Here is a 15,297-nt window from a genome sequence, read left to right as displayed (position 1 = left end):
TTTCACATCTCTGCCCGGCCGTGCAGCAACTCTACCTGACTTTAAGTAGACATGTACATGTATGTATTTGATATGTATTGTGTTGCCTCAAGAAATAAAATAAAATAAGAACAAACCTATGGAGTGAAAATAGTCTCAAAATATCTCTGCACGTGTAAAAAGATTTGTGCGTGTGTAATACTGGATTTGTAAACCTTAAAAATACACTTTCTATGCCTATAAAGGTTGAAAAAGTACACACAAATCACCTGGTACACACACAAAACTGCATTTACACAGATCCGGTTACGAGTGCACAAGTATTTTTGAGACTCATTTCACGCTTTGGGGAAGCGTGAAAGCCCCAAATCTTTTTACACACACAAAAGCAGGTAAACTTCAGAGATCAAGCCACAGCATGGCACATGAATAGGCCAATATACAAAGGTGTCAGTGGTCTGATTGTTGCCTCCCTGTTCCGTGCATCAACTATAAATCCTAAAAACTATTAACCCATCATTCTTTCAGGAATAATTCTGCCCTGTCAGTAAAATGCTCACCGTAGAAAAGATGCTTGCAGTCTGGCTGTTTAAAAAAAAAAAAAACTAAAAAATGTATTAATTTTTCTTTAAAAATAAAAACAAAAACACACAACGCTTAGCCTGGTGGGGAGGAGGGCACGTAAAGCCTGGCAACCCACCAGGGTTTCTCTGGGGGAATCCCTGAGGCAAGAATTCTTTCTTTTGCCTCAATCTTATGTTTGAAATTATATATGAAAGTTTCTCTCTTTTCTTTCATTTGTGCTGTTTAAACAGTAAACCTTCAAATTATTGGCTGCTTTTGTAAGGTTCTTGTTGTGAACCACAGGGAACTGTTCTTTCATGTGACTGACAGACAGCAGGGAGACGAGGGTAATGTGACCAGGGAGGTTTCATTAAATGTTTGGTTCACTTCACAGATAGTGAGTGATATTTGACACATAAAAGGCAAGGTGAGAGAGAGGGAGCAGAAGGGAAAGGAATTAGTAATGATTAAATGGCTTTCTGAATCTTCCACGACTGAAAGTCCATTGGTTGTTATCCTCCTCTTTATTTACTGAAAAGAGAGCTGGCATGGGCATAGGTGTTTCTGGGGAGGAAGGGTCTGACGGTGAAGGGTTGGAACTGGACATTGTTCCAAATCATTGAATGGTTATATTAGGCCTCAAAAAAACTTTAAAAAGGCAAAGAAACACTTCTTTGCCTTTTCTGCTTTTTCTATTTACATCTTTTGTTGAAAATTGCTTTCTTTTAATGTTTTATCTCCCAATATGTTTGTTAAATGTCAAATAAGTAATTGGAGAGAGTAAAAATCGACCAAAGCAAGTTGAGGTTTCATACTGATTTGATATTGGCTGGGGTCTCATTCTTTGCACATTCCAAGTATATGTGTGTTATGCGTGTTTTGTGCCGGCAGCTGGATTGACGTCATATCCAATGGAAACAGAGCAGAATCAGGCTCTTCATCACTAGTCATTGAAACCATTAATTCCAGTCTGATCCCTGATGAGAATGGTCTATTATTAACCCTTTGCCATCTGTATCTCTACAGCAAATAGCTCATTTTCTGTAAAGTTGAGTGAAAGCAGACTTCCATGGTAGCTTGAGTTTTCCTCAAGCCTCTGAGCAGCACTGTAGTTATCTAATTTAAATGTCTTCTCTTGCCTGTTATTTAACCAGATGAAAAGGATAATTAATTTTTCTGAGTTTAAACTAGCGGTTCTCAACGTGGGCGGTACCGTCCCCCCGGGGGGCGTTCAGAGGAGAGAGCGTTAATTTTATAGCGTTAACACGGTGCTATAAGTGGTCCGTGATAGAACCACAGTACCACAGCACTTTTAAACTTCAATAATAAGAATACCGAAATTGTTTCCGTTGTTTTAAAAGGTTTATGTCAGTATGGCTTTTCCCCATCGATACGCTTCCCGACCGCTGCGCACCACAGGGGGTAAAAATAATCACCGTCCGTCCGTCCTTCCGTCCATCCATCCATCCATTTTCTTTCACTTATCTGGGGTCGGGTCGCGGGGGCAGCCGATTCAGAAGGGAGGCCCAGACTTCCCTCTCCCCAGCCACTTCTTCCAGCTCCTCCGGACGAATTCCAAGGTGTTCCCAGGCCAGTCGAGAGACGTAATCCCTCCAGCATGTCCTGCATCTTCCCCGAGGCCTCCTCCCAGTGGGACGTGCCTGGAACACCTCACCAGGGAGGTGTCCAGGAGGCATCCTGACCAGATGCCCGAACCACCTCAACTGGCTCCTCTCGACGTGGAGGAGCAGCGGCTCTACTCTGAGTCCCTCCCGGATGACCGAGCTTCTCACCCTATCTCTAAGGGAGAGCCCAGCCACCCTGCGGAGGAAACCCATTTCGGCCGCTTGTACCCGTGATCTCGTTCTTTCGGTCATGACCCAAAGCTCATGACCATAGATGAGGGTGGGAACGTAGATCGACCGGTAAATCGAGAGCTTCGCTTTTTGGCTCAGCTCTCTCTTCACCACGACGGACCGGTACAGCGCCCGCTTCACGGCAGACGCTGCCCCAATCCGCCTGTCGATCTCCCGCTCCCTTCTTCCCTCATTCGTGAACAAGATCCCCAGATACTTAAACTCCTCCACTTGAGGCAGGACGACCCCCCTGACCCGGAGAAGGCACTCTACCCTTTTCCGGCTCAAGACCATGGCCTCGGATTTGGAGGCACTGAGTCTCATCTCGGCTGCGAACCGTTACAGTGAGAGCTGCAGATCACGTTCCCGATGAAGCCAACAGGACCACATCATCCGCAAAAAGCAGAGAAGGCCACCAAAATGGATCCCCTCAACACCTCGGCTGCGCCTAGAAATTCTGTCCATAAAAGTAATGAACAGAATCGGTGACAAAGGGCAGCCTTGGCAGAGTCCAACTCTCACCGGAAACGAGCCCGACTTATTGCCGGCAATGTGGACCAGACTCTGACACTGGTCATACAGGGACCTGGCAGCCCGTATCAAAGGGCCCGGTACCCCATACTCCCGGAGTACCCCCCACAAGGCCTCCCGAGGGACACGGTCGAGCGCCTTCTCCAAGTCCACAAAACACATGTAGACTGGTTGGGCGAACTCCCATGCCCTCCAGGACCCTGCTGAGGGTGTAGAGCTGGTCCAGTGTTCCACGACCAGGACGAAAACCACACTGCTCTTCCTGAATCTGAGGTTCGACTATCCGACTGACCCTCCTCTCCAGGACCCCTGAATAGACCTTACCAGGGAGGCTTAAGAGTGTGACCCCCTGTAATTGGAGCACACCCTCCGGTCCCCCCTATTTAAACAGGGGGACCACCACCCCAGTCTGCCAGTCCAGGGGAACTGCCCCCGATGTCCATGTGATATTGCAGAGTCGTGTGAGCCAACACAACCCTGCAACATCCAGAGCCTTAAGGAACTCCGGGGGGATCTCATCCACCGAGGAGCCCTGCCACCGAGGAGCTTTTTGACCACCTCGGCGACCTCATCCCCAGAGATTGGAGAGCCCAGCCCAGAGTCCCCATGCTCAGCTTCCTCAACAGAAGGCATGTTGGTGGGATTGAGGAGGTCTTCGAAGTATTCCGCCCACCGGCCCACAACGTCCCGAGTTGAGGTCAGCAGCGCACCATCCCCACTATAAACAGTGTTGGTGCTGCACTGCTTCCCCCTCCTGAGACGCCGGATGGTGGACCAGAATCGCCTCGAAGCCGTACGGAAGTCTGTCTCCATGGCCTCTCCAAACTCCTCCCACGCCCGAGTTTTTGCCTCAGCGACAACCCGAGCCGCATGCCGTTTCGCCCGCCGGTACCCATCAGCTGCTTCTGGAGTCCCACAGGCCAAAAAGGCCCGTAGGACTCCTTCTTCAGCTTGACAGCATCCCTCACCGAAGGTGTCCACCAGCGGGTTCGAGGGTTGCCGCCGCGACAGGCACCAACAACCTTGCGGCCGCAGCTCCGATAGGCCGCCTCGGCAATGGAGGTACGGAACATGGTCCACTCAGACTCAATGTCCCTCACCTCCCCCGGGACGTGCTCGAAGTTCTGCCGGAGATGAGAGTTGAAGCTCTGTCTCACAGGGGACTCCGCCAGACGTTCCCAGCAGACCCTCACTACACGTTTGGGCCTGCCAGGTCTGACCGGCTTCCTCCCCACCACCGGTGCCAACTCACCACCAGGTAGTGGTCAGTGGACAGCTCCGCACCTCTCTTCACCCGAGTGTCCAAGACATACGGCCGCAAATCCGATGAGACGATGACAAAGTCAATCATCGAACTGCGGCCTAGGGCGTCCTGGTGCCAAGTGCACATATGGACGCCCTTATGCCTGAACATGGTGTTCGTGATGGACAATCCGTGACGAGCACAGAAGTCCAACAACAGAACACCACTTGGGTTCAGATCGGGGGGGCCGTTCCTCCCAACCACGCCTCTCCAGGTCTCACTGTCATTGCCCACGTGAGCGTTGAAGTCCCCAGTAGAACAAGGGAGTCCCCAGGAGGGGCACTCTCCAGTACCCCCTCTAAGGACTCCAAGAAGGGTGGGCAATCTGAACTGCTGTTCGGCCTGTAAGCACAAACAACAGTCAGAACCCGTCCCCCCATAGGCGGAGGGAGGCTACCCTCTCGTTCACCGGGGTGAACCCCAACGTACAGGCGCCCAAATGGGGGGCAACAAGTATGCCCACTCCAGCCCGGCGCCTCTCACCGTGGGCAACTCCAGAGTGGAAGTACGTCCAGCCCCTCTCAAGGAGACTGGTTCCAGAACCAGAGCCATGTGTCGAGGTGAGGCCGACTATTTCTAGCCGGAACCTCTCAGCCTCGCACACTAGCTCCGGCTCCTTCCCCACCAGAGAGGTGACGTTCCACGTCCCAAGAGCCAGCTTCTGCAGCCGAGGATCAGACCGCCAGGGTCCCCTCCCTCGGCTGCCGCCCATAGCACAATGCACCCGACCCCTTTGGCCCTCCGACAGGTGGTGAGCCCATCGGAAGGGAGACCCACGTCTCGTCTTCGGGCTGAGCCCGGCCGGGCTCCGTGGGTAAAAGCCCGGCCAGCGCTCGCCATTGTGCCCCACCTCCAGGCCTGGCTCCAGAGTGGGGCCCCGGTGACCCGCGTCCGGGCGAGGGAAAACGAAGTCCAAAGTTTGTATTCATCATAAAGGGTCTTCGGACTGCGCTTTGTCTGGTTCCTCACCTAGGACCTGTCTGCCTTGGCTGACCCTACCAGGGGCATAAAGCCCCAGACAGCATAGCTCCTAGGATCATTGGGACACTCAAACCCCTTCACCATGATAAGGTGGCAGCCCAAGGAGAGGTAATAATAAATAAAAATAAAAAAAACGACGCGCACATTGCTCAAAAACTCTGAAACAGGAGAAGCGGGACATAAAACGAAGCGACGAACTACATGTGAATTATGGCATAAAAACAGAGAATCCGACGCTGAACAGTGAAAAATCAACACATGATGTGAAACATGACGATTAGGCGGCGCAGCAGGTGATGAGTGAAGATTACTGGTGGTCAATAAACGATAAAATAAATCTAGCAACAGGAATGAAACTAAAGTGGACATAGCAATAAACCAGAAGAGGATAATACTAATCAAAGGAAACTAAATGGAAATGAATGAAGAACAAAATGAAAGAATAAACTAAGAAACTAAAGTAAATACAGAGGAATAAACTGGTATTGCAAGACCTTTCGAGCAATAATTAATACAGAGACTGTATGGCAAGAATAAACAGACACTATTTCCAGATAAAAGGTAAAATAATATTGTTGAAATGTCATGGGTTTGTTGAGACCACATCTAATACTGAGAATAAATATATCTTACAGACCATAACAGTAAATAACTGATCACTTATTTATGTTTTTAATTAGATTTTATATATTTATCCATCCATCCATCCATTTTCTTCCGCTTATCCGGGGTCGGGTCGCGGGGGCAGCAGCTTCAGAAGGGAGGCCCAGACTTCCCTCTCCCCAGCCACTTCTTCCAGCTCCTCCGGGGGAATCCCAAGGCGTTCCCAGGCCAGCCGAGAGACGTAATCCCTCCAGCGTGTCCTGGGTCTTCCCCGAGGCCTCCTCCCGGTGGGACGTGCCCGGAACACCTCACCAGGGAGGCGTCCAGGAGGCATCCTTACCAGATGCCCGAACCACCTCAACTGGCTCCTCTCGACGTGGAGGAGCAGCGGCTCTACTCTGAGTCCCTCCCGGATGACCGAGCTTCTCACCCTATCTCTAAGGGAGAGCCCAGCCACCCTGCGGAGGAAACCCATTTCGGCCGCTTGTACCCGTGATCTCGTTCTTTCGGTCATGACCCAAAGCTCATGACCATAGATGAGGGTGGGAACGTAGATCGACCGGTAAATCGAGAGCTTCGCTTTTTGGCTCAGCTCTCTCTTCACCATGACGGACCGGTACAGCGCCCGCTTCACAGTAGACGCTGCCCCAATCCGCCTGTCGATCTCCCGCTCCCTTCTTCCCTCATTCGTGAACAAGATCCCCAGATACTTAAACTCCTCCACTTGAGGCAGGACGACCCCCCTGACCCGGAGAAGGCACTCTACCCTTTTCCGGCTCAAGACCATGGCCTCGGATTTGGAGGCACTGAGCCTCATCCCGGCCGCTTCACACTCGGCTGCGAACCGCTCCAGTGAGAGCTGCAGATCACGTTCCGATGAAGCCAACAGGACCACATCATCCGCAAAAAGCAGAGATGCGATCCTAAGGCCACCAAAACGGATCCCCTCAACACCTCGGCTGCGCCTAGAAATTCTGTCCATAAAAGTAATGAACAGAATCGGTGACAAAGGGCAGCCTTGGCGGAGTCCAACTCTCACCGGAAACGAGCCCGACTTACTGCCGGCAATGCGGACCAGACTCTGACACCGGTCATACAGGGACCTGACAGCCCGTATCAAAGGGCCCGGTACCCCATACTCCCGGAGTACCCCCCACAGAGCCCCCCGAGGGACACGGTCGAACGCCTTCTCCAAGTCCACAAAACACATGTAGACTGGTTGGGCGAACTCCCATGCACCCTCCAGGACCCCGCTGAGGGTGTAGAGCTGGTCCAGTGTTCCACGACCAGGACGAAAACCACACTGCTCTTCCTGAATCCGAGGTTCGACTATCCGACGGACCCTCCTCTCCAGGACCCCTGAATAGACCTTACCAGGGAGGCTTAAGAGTGTGATCCCCCTGTAATTGGAGCACACCCTCCGGTCCCCCTTTTTAAACAGGGGGACCACCACCCCAGTCTGCCAGTCCAGGGGAACTGCCCCCGATGTCCATGCGATATTGCAGAGTCGCGTTAGCCAACACAACCCCGCAACATCCAGAGCCTTAAGGAACTCCGGGCGGATCTCATCCACCCCCGTGGCCCTGCCACCGAGGAGCTTTTTGACCACCTCGGCGACCTCGTCCCCAGAGATTGGAGAGCCCAGCCCAGAGTCCCCATGCTCAGCTTCCTCAACAGAAGGCATGTTGGTGGGATTGAGGAGGTCTTCGAAGTATTCCGCCCACCGGCCCACAACGTCCCGAGTTGAGGTCAGCAGCGCACCATCCCCACTATAAACAGTGTTGGTGCTGCACTGCTTCCCCCTCCTGAGACGCCGGATGGTGGACCAGAATCGCCTCGAAGCCGTACGGAAGTCTGTCTCCATGGCCTCTCCAAACTCCTCCCACGCCCGAGTTTTTGCCTCAGCGACAACCCGAGCCGCATGCCGTTTCGCTCGCCGGTACCCATCAGCTGCTTCTGGAGTCCCACAGGCCAAAAAGGCCCGGTAGGACTCCTTCTTCAGCTTGACAGCATCCCTCACCGAAGGTGTCCACCAACGGGTTCGAGGGTTGCCGCCGCGACAGGCACCAACAACCTTGCGGCCGCAGCTCCGATAGGCCGCCTCGGCAATGGAGGTACGGAACATGGTCCACTCAGACTCAATGTCCCCCACCTCCCCCGGAACGTGTTCGAAGTTCTGCCGGAGATGAGAGTTGAAGCTCCGTCTCACAGGGGATTCCGCCAGACGTTCCCAGCAGACCCTCACTATACGTTTGGGCCTGCCAGGTCTGACCGGCTTCCTCCCACACCACTGGAGCCAACTCACCACCAGGCCGAGTGGTCAGTGGACAGCTCCGCACCTCTCTTCACCCAAGTGTCCAAGACATATGGCCGCAAATCCGATGAGACGATGACAAAGTCAATCATCGAACTGCGGCCTAGGGCATCCTGGTGCCAAGTGCACATATGAATGCCCTTATGCCTGAACATGGTGTTCGTGATGGACAATCCGTGACGAGCACAGAAGTCCAACAACAGAACACCGCTTGGGTTCAGATCGGGGGGGCCGTTCCTCCCAACCACGCCTCTCCAGGTCTCACTGTCATTGCCCACGTGAGCGTTGAAGTCTCCCAGTAGAACAAGGGAGTCCCCAGGAGGGGCACTCTCCAGTACCCCCTCTAAGGACTCCAAGAAGGGTGGGTAATCTGAACTGCCGTTCGGCCCGTAAGCACAAACAACAGTCAGAACCCGTCCCCCGACCCGTAGGCGGAGGGAGGCTACCCTCTCGTTCACCGGGGTGAACCCCAACGTACTGGCGCCCAAATGGGGGGCAACAAGTATGCCCACTCCAGCCCGGCGCCTCTCACCGTGGGCAACTCCAGAGTGGAAGTACGTCCAGCCCCTCTCAAGGAGACTGGTTCCAGAACCAGAACCATGCGTCGAGGTGAGGCCGACTATTTCTAGCCGGAACCTCTCAGCCTCGCACACTAGCTCCGGCTCCTTCCCCACCAGAGAGGTGACGTTCCACGTCCCAAGAGCCAGCTTCTGCAGCCGAGGATCAGAACGCCAGGGTCCCCTCCCTTGGCTGCCGCCCATAGCACAATGCACCCGACCCCTTTGGCCCCTCGGACAGGTGGTGAGCCCATCGGAAGGGGGACCCACGTCTCCTCTTCGGGCTGAGCCCGGTCGGGCTCCATGGGTAAAAGCCCGGCCACCAGGCGCTCGCCATCGTGCCCCACCTCCAGGCCTGGCTCCAGAGTGGGGCCCCGGTGACCCGCGTCCGGGCGAGGGAAAACGCAGTCCAAAGTTATTACTCATCATAGGGGTCTTCGGGCTGCACTTTGTCTGGTTCCTCACCTAGGACCTGTCTGCCTTGGGTGACCCTACCAGGGGCATAAAGTCCCAGACAGCATAGCTCCTAGGATCATTGGGACACTCAAACCCCTCCACCACGATAAGGTGGCAGCCCAAGGAGAGGTTTATATATTTATTTCTTCAATATTATTTTTCGTGTCAGTGTTAATGTCATGAGGCTGATGACTCCATGACACTTTCAATTTGACTCATTAGGATTTAAGATCCAGATTTGTTCTTTGTAATTTCTGTCCAGTAAAACTATTAATCTATAAATCAATAGACAGGTCTATATAAAGATATAATCCATGTTTCTGTCTCATATTTGTATGGCATTAAAAGGATCTGGAACTTTTATTTTTCCACTGAAAGCTCTGGTTTGAACAATAAATGCCATGTGGGTGAAGTTTTATGGATGATACTCTGATGTCCCATTCTCCTGAAGGCAGCACAGAGCTGCACCACCAGAAACTGACAAACACTGAAGAGAAGAAGAGCTATGATTAATGTAGTTAATTGTTTTAATGTTGCAGAGCTCAGTCGTTTTGCAAATAGTTAAAAGTTTAAACTGGCATGTTGAACATCTTTTATCTGGTCATTTTGTGGAATATTTAACAACTTGAAAATGGCAAAGAATAATATTTTTTTTCCACTCTGATTGGCTGCTGTTAGGCCTACAGATTTTAACTTGAATGTTCATTGCATTTTTCATAGATGCCTGTGAAAATAATTTCTATTTCCATGGCTTTTTTGTTCTCTGGGAAATTATTTTTGATGACAAATACATAAAACAAGCATAAAATCAAAACATCTACAATAGTGACAGTAGTATTAATAATAAAATAATGGTCTGCAAAGTAGCCTACAAATTATTTGGTGGGGGGCGGTGAGGGACCTGGATAAAGGCTAGGGGGGCGCTGGCCCGAAAAAGATTGAGAAACACTGTTTTAGAATGTACTTTTTTTCCTGCCAACTTTCATTTAACACTCCAGTCCAGTTGGTGGCAGTAATGCGCTTTCATAGTCTGTCAAGCAGCCGCCATTAAACTCCAGAGGAAGATTTGCACTGGTGGTAACGAGTGCTAACTGCTACACCCAACATGAACGAAAATACCCGTGCATTGTATGAAATGGTGGAAAAAGTCCTATTTCACGGAGTTACCTTTTCAGTATCGTTTTGATATTTAGCAATGATCCGGCGGAAAACAACAGATGACACCGCGGCGGTCCAACAAGACCGAACTCACGGTAAGAAAGCTTTAATAAATAACACGTGGAGCGAGGCCAGTTGCTTTGTTTGTTTCTTACAGAAAGCAGTCTGTCGTTTTCTTAATGCCGAAACAAGTGTAGGGTCAGATTTTGTATTGTAATTTTTTATTACATGTGATGTTCTGAACTTTTAAAAATACTTGCATCTTCTTTGATTTTTTCAGACCTGAAAAATGGCTAAGCAGAACCAGCCAGACCTCAGACCACGGTGCCGAGGAGCTCTGAGTCCACCAGGACGAAGAGAAATTCAGTAAGGTATGATTTCACATTTAGTGAATAGTTAACACTCGCATATTTGTAAGGAAAACTGATCTTCCGGTTATTTTATTTATTTTGTTGTAACGCAATACAGCAAGGCAGAGTGTGGAACGCAGTAAAGATCTACAAAATGGCGGACGGATATGAGGACGAAGTCATGAAGCCGGTCTTGTGAGAAATTCTGCCCCCCTGTGTCCGGAGCGCGCATTGCAGCCAGAGAAGTGGATCCGGGGGATCTGACCATTTTCACGGCGCTTCTGATCGATTTTTCGGTAAAAACTACTCATATAATCATGTCAATGTTGTAACTTTCAGTTTAATCGGCAGCTATCAAAATAAAAGTACATACATAAATAAACGAGGTCTTGTGTGGAGGTCTTTTTACGCTGTTTTGTGTTATTTTTAAAATAACAATATATTTCTATAAAATGTGTTGTTGCACAACACCTCCCCCCCCTTCTCTCTCACTCTACTTCCTCTTCTCAGAGGAGGGAGATGTGCAGCCAGCTCTCCATCTAACGGGTAATTTGAGTTTTCTAAATCTGATGGGATTTTACCCTGTACAGAACTGAGTAAACTCTGTTTAAGCTGGCATCGAGAAAGACTAGCCTGGTTTCCAACGACCTCCCCCTCCAGATGTCCCACCTTCTTCACCCTGTGAATTAGCCAGATTGAGCAGCCTGCAACCAGCTAGCTTCACAGAGCTTCACCTGTTAACGGTCGCTCTTTCTCTTTATTACAACTTGCACTTGTTACTGAACCAGGTTGGTTTTAGTGACTCAGTCGAGTCCCAAGGGTGTTTTAGTTTTGGCTAAAAGCAACCTATAAAACATTTCTACTTTTTCCTCCCAGAATCAAACTTCATAGCTATTTTACAACCATCAAAGAACTTTAAGGTGACTCATTAATTGAATGTCCACAACATCTTTTAGATTTTCTTAATGCTAATTATTTTATTAGTAAGGCAATTTTGCAAGGGTCAGTACAGCTTAATTCAGTAGCAGAAATAATCAAATAAGTAAAATCAATAATCTAGCCTATCTTTCCCTAATGCTGACACTGAGAACTAAAAAAGGGAACCTTTGAGAGAGACGGACAGAGTTTGGCATTTTGAACCCCAGAACTGGCCTGATGATGAAGAAGGTGTTGCAGCAGCAGGAGGTTCCCAGTACAGGAAGAGTACTGACTTAGAGCGGCAGGTCTCGGGCCTCAGGGTGACTTCCTCATGCGCGTAGCGGTCCTCAGCTTCTTGTCTTGCAGCTCTGTAGCTCCCTTCTCCTCGTCTCATGATCTTCCTGGTCCCACGGAAGGAACACACCAGTTCTTCCTCTTTGCCTTTGTTCTTTGCCTTTGTCTTAATCTTCATCTTTGCCTTGGTCTTTGTCTTTGGGGGTCTAAACCCAGCTGTTGAGAGAAGTGCGATTTGAAGCCACATGTTGCGGGGCTAACAGGTTGGTCCCCATGTGCAGAACAGTCTTCGGCTCTGTGGCCCCGGCTCTTCTTCAGATGCAGAGTTCTTTGTCCATCTCCGTCTTGGCTCCAAGCTGCCTGAAGGATCCAACCAAAGGTTCCTCTTTTGCACCCACCTTATAAAGGGTTTATCCACCTTTTGGTGCGTTTACATTGGCTAGCTTTGTTGCTGTGCCTCTCATTGGCTGACTGCTTGGACAGATGATCTCATATCCATCACCTTGGAGACCTCATGACCTGATGTCTGTTCTAATGTCCCCAAGTTGCTCAACAGTTCCTCCTACCTCTGTTTCCTGCCCAACCTTTTCTTAGGCAAGTTGAAGTTTAGCAATAAGGCCTTGGTCATCTCCGCTCTCCTATCAGTTCCTCTTTTCCCCTGACCTTTCACCTACCATCTACCTTCAACACAACATCAGTGACCTTTAATTACAGTTACAATATTTTACACCTTTTCAAGTTCAATGTCAAAATCACTTTTATAACCTTTTTGATTTAACATTCATTTATAATGTTATAATAACCATAACTTATTAGTTACTCTTATTACAATCATAATGTGAGTTATTACAGATACTTTGAAAAGAAACCAATGATAATCCATTATTCTAATTATCTGATATCATGTTACAGTTTCTTGTTTTACCTTTAAGTACTTCCACAGGTGTAAGAGTAAGTGTAAATATTCTTATAATCAAATCAACATCAACCACTGGTTAAACCAATATTAATTATTGGCATAATTATAAGTCATTATTTTAAGTATTTTACTCTGGGTTTTATCCAATCTCTCAAAACGTTTAGATTTTATTCTTTAAAAACCTTTAATGCTTTAAAATAAGGAACGGTCTGAACTATTTTTAGCCTGATGCAAGATAGAAACTTCCCCTTTTCTTCAGGAAACCAGCTCTTCCTGTTCCATGACTCTCTTTCTGCCTGACTTTGATTTTTTATGATTAAATAGAAAAAAGTAGAATTAAACAAAGTTTGCAGGACACAATAACAACACACACAACCAGATTCATTTTATTACCGTCTGACTCTACTGTTGGGTCTTGATGTCACCTGTGTAATTAATTTTAAGGTAATTTTATTTATTATTACTATTAAACTAAAATCTCCAGCATGGGGAAGTGGGATGAGCTCGACTTTTCTCGACAAATGGAAACAAATTAATTTACCTGCAAAGTGTTTCCATTTTAAGGGGGGAACAGATTTTATCAGGCGCTTAAAATATTTTGTTCCCCCATCCTAACTTTGTCAAAAAAAGCAAATGTTATGAAAATCACAGGAATTATTGTTGATAATAAGATGAAAACAGTAAAAGACTTGCAGGTAAATTAATTTGTTTCCATTTTATAGAAGGCGAACACATTATTTCAGGCAGCTGTAATATCCATTCTCTCCTCTTCTCCTCCAATAACTTTGGGAAATAAAAAGCACTTGTTTCCAAATTCTCAAAAATATTATGTGTGATAGCATACTAGACATTTCCTTAATCCAGTAATGTCATATTTTACATTAGAACGGGATTTACCAAAAAGTTTACACTCTGATCTTTTCAGGAAGTCTTTATTTTTGTGCCCTGCTATCAGCCAGCTTCCCTCCTCTCCCTTTATCAGAAATGAAAAATTATAAATGCACACAACGTGTTGGAAACCTGTGTTTGTTGACTGACCTTTATTTGTCAGGTTTACGAGACAAAAGCTGAAAAAAGATCGATTCACTTCACGTTAAAAATAACACAAAACAGCGTAAAAAGACCTCCACACAAGACCTCGTTTATTTATGCATGTACTTTGATTTTGATAGCTGCCGATTAAACTGAAAGTTACAACATTGACATGATTATATGAGTAGTTTTTACCGAAAAATCAATCAGAAGCGCCGTGAAAATGGTCAGATCCGCCGGATCCACTTCTCTGGCTGCAATGCGCGCTCCGGACACAGGGGGGCAGATTTTCACAGGGAAACAGAATTTCTCACAAGACCGGTATGTATAATCACTGCATTGATTCCCGACTATATAATGGTTGGTTGAGAATAATTTTAACTTATTTACTTATGTTTTTTGAGAAAGCGATATATTTGCTACAATATTTTTTTCATTTTACATTTATTTCCACAGACTCCACAGAATGAGTCACATTTGTGTCAATCAGACTCTTCAGGAACGTTCTGATGTTCGTGATGAGGACAGAGATTCAACTGTGTGAGTATCTACTATTTTAGAATGTTGATGATATTTTATGCTTCAATATTGTTTATGTACATAATGTAATTATGCTATGTATTGACAATGCACAAAAATGTTTTCCAGCTGCATCAAGGCTCTACTGCCAGTCATCCAGATGTAGCTAAAGAAAGAAGCAGGTAAGATTTATTACTAATCTAGAGATGTCACAATTCCTTGACTGATTAAAGTACTGTGATTTATTAAAATCCATCAATGCAAATTATCTGCCTCAGAGTTTGTTGAACTGTTTTACTATTTATTACCAACTTTTAATTCTTTTTTTCTTCGAATTGTTTCCAAGCGTTTTCTCGTTTTCATTACAGTTTTTATTTTTTGTAAGAATGTATTAATGTGTTTTTTGTTTGTATGTTTTAATGTCTTATGTGTGCATACTAAGCTGGAAGTTGCCAAACAATTTCACTGTAGTTTCATAATGATTAAAAGATGCCTGTAGCTCATAATGATTGTCTGTTCTGTGTTAACAGCTGATGGAGGAAGGCAGAGAGTCCTGGCAGCAGAGGAGGTGGCATTCTGGGAGGATGGCAGCTATGAGGCGGAGTCAGGATGGACCCCAACTTCCTCCAACCAGGAGCTCAGTGACATCAGGACTACAAGACAGGAAGAGATGTCAGGAGAGATGTTGGGCCTGTCCTGGACGCAGCATAATGTTTGATCATGTTTGGACAAAAAAACACTGCCAGATGGTCCAGAATGGACAAGCATTTATGTCTTATTTTGTGTACAAACAGTAAAAAAAATAAAATGAAATAAAGAAAAAAACAACTTCTGTCTCTTTTATGTTCCTCATAAATGAACATGCTGCATATAAGCAATATCAAATGAATATATTTTAATACATTATTTATTTTTAATATAGATTTTTTAAACTACAGCATTAAAAATTAAAATTTTGTTGTG

At 47.3% G+C, this 15,297-nt stretch overlaps 1 protein-coding gene and 1 long non-coding RNA gene across 6 annotated transcripts in view; both read left to right on the top strand.

The window, feature by feature from the left end:
- arhgap5 (Rho GTPase activating protein 5) overlaps positions 1-15,297 on the top strand; it is a 79,631-nt gene that overhangs the window by 40,412 nt on the left and 23,922 nt on the right. The gene's annotated exons all lie outside the window — the stretch shown is intronic.
- On the top strand, positions 10,681-15,213 carry LOC145550074 (uncharacterized). The gene is made up of 3 exons (XR_014085919.1): positions 10,681-14,355; positions 14,464-14,516; positions 14,865-15,213. It is a non-coding gene; the product is annotated as an uncharacterized LOC145550074 (long non-coding RNA).

The sequence above is a fragment of the Poecilia reticulata genome, chromosome 22, assembly GCF_904066995.2.
Source record: "Poecilia reticulata chromosome 22, P_reticulata-male-v2, whole genome shotgun sequence".
Classification (NCBI taxonomy): Eukaryota; Metazoa; Chordata; class Actinopteri; order Cyprinodontiformes; family Poeciliidae; genus Poecilia; species Poecilia reticulata.
This window is presented reverse-complemented; position numbering and strand designations above follow the sequence as displayed.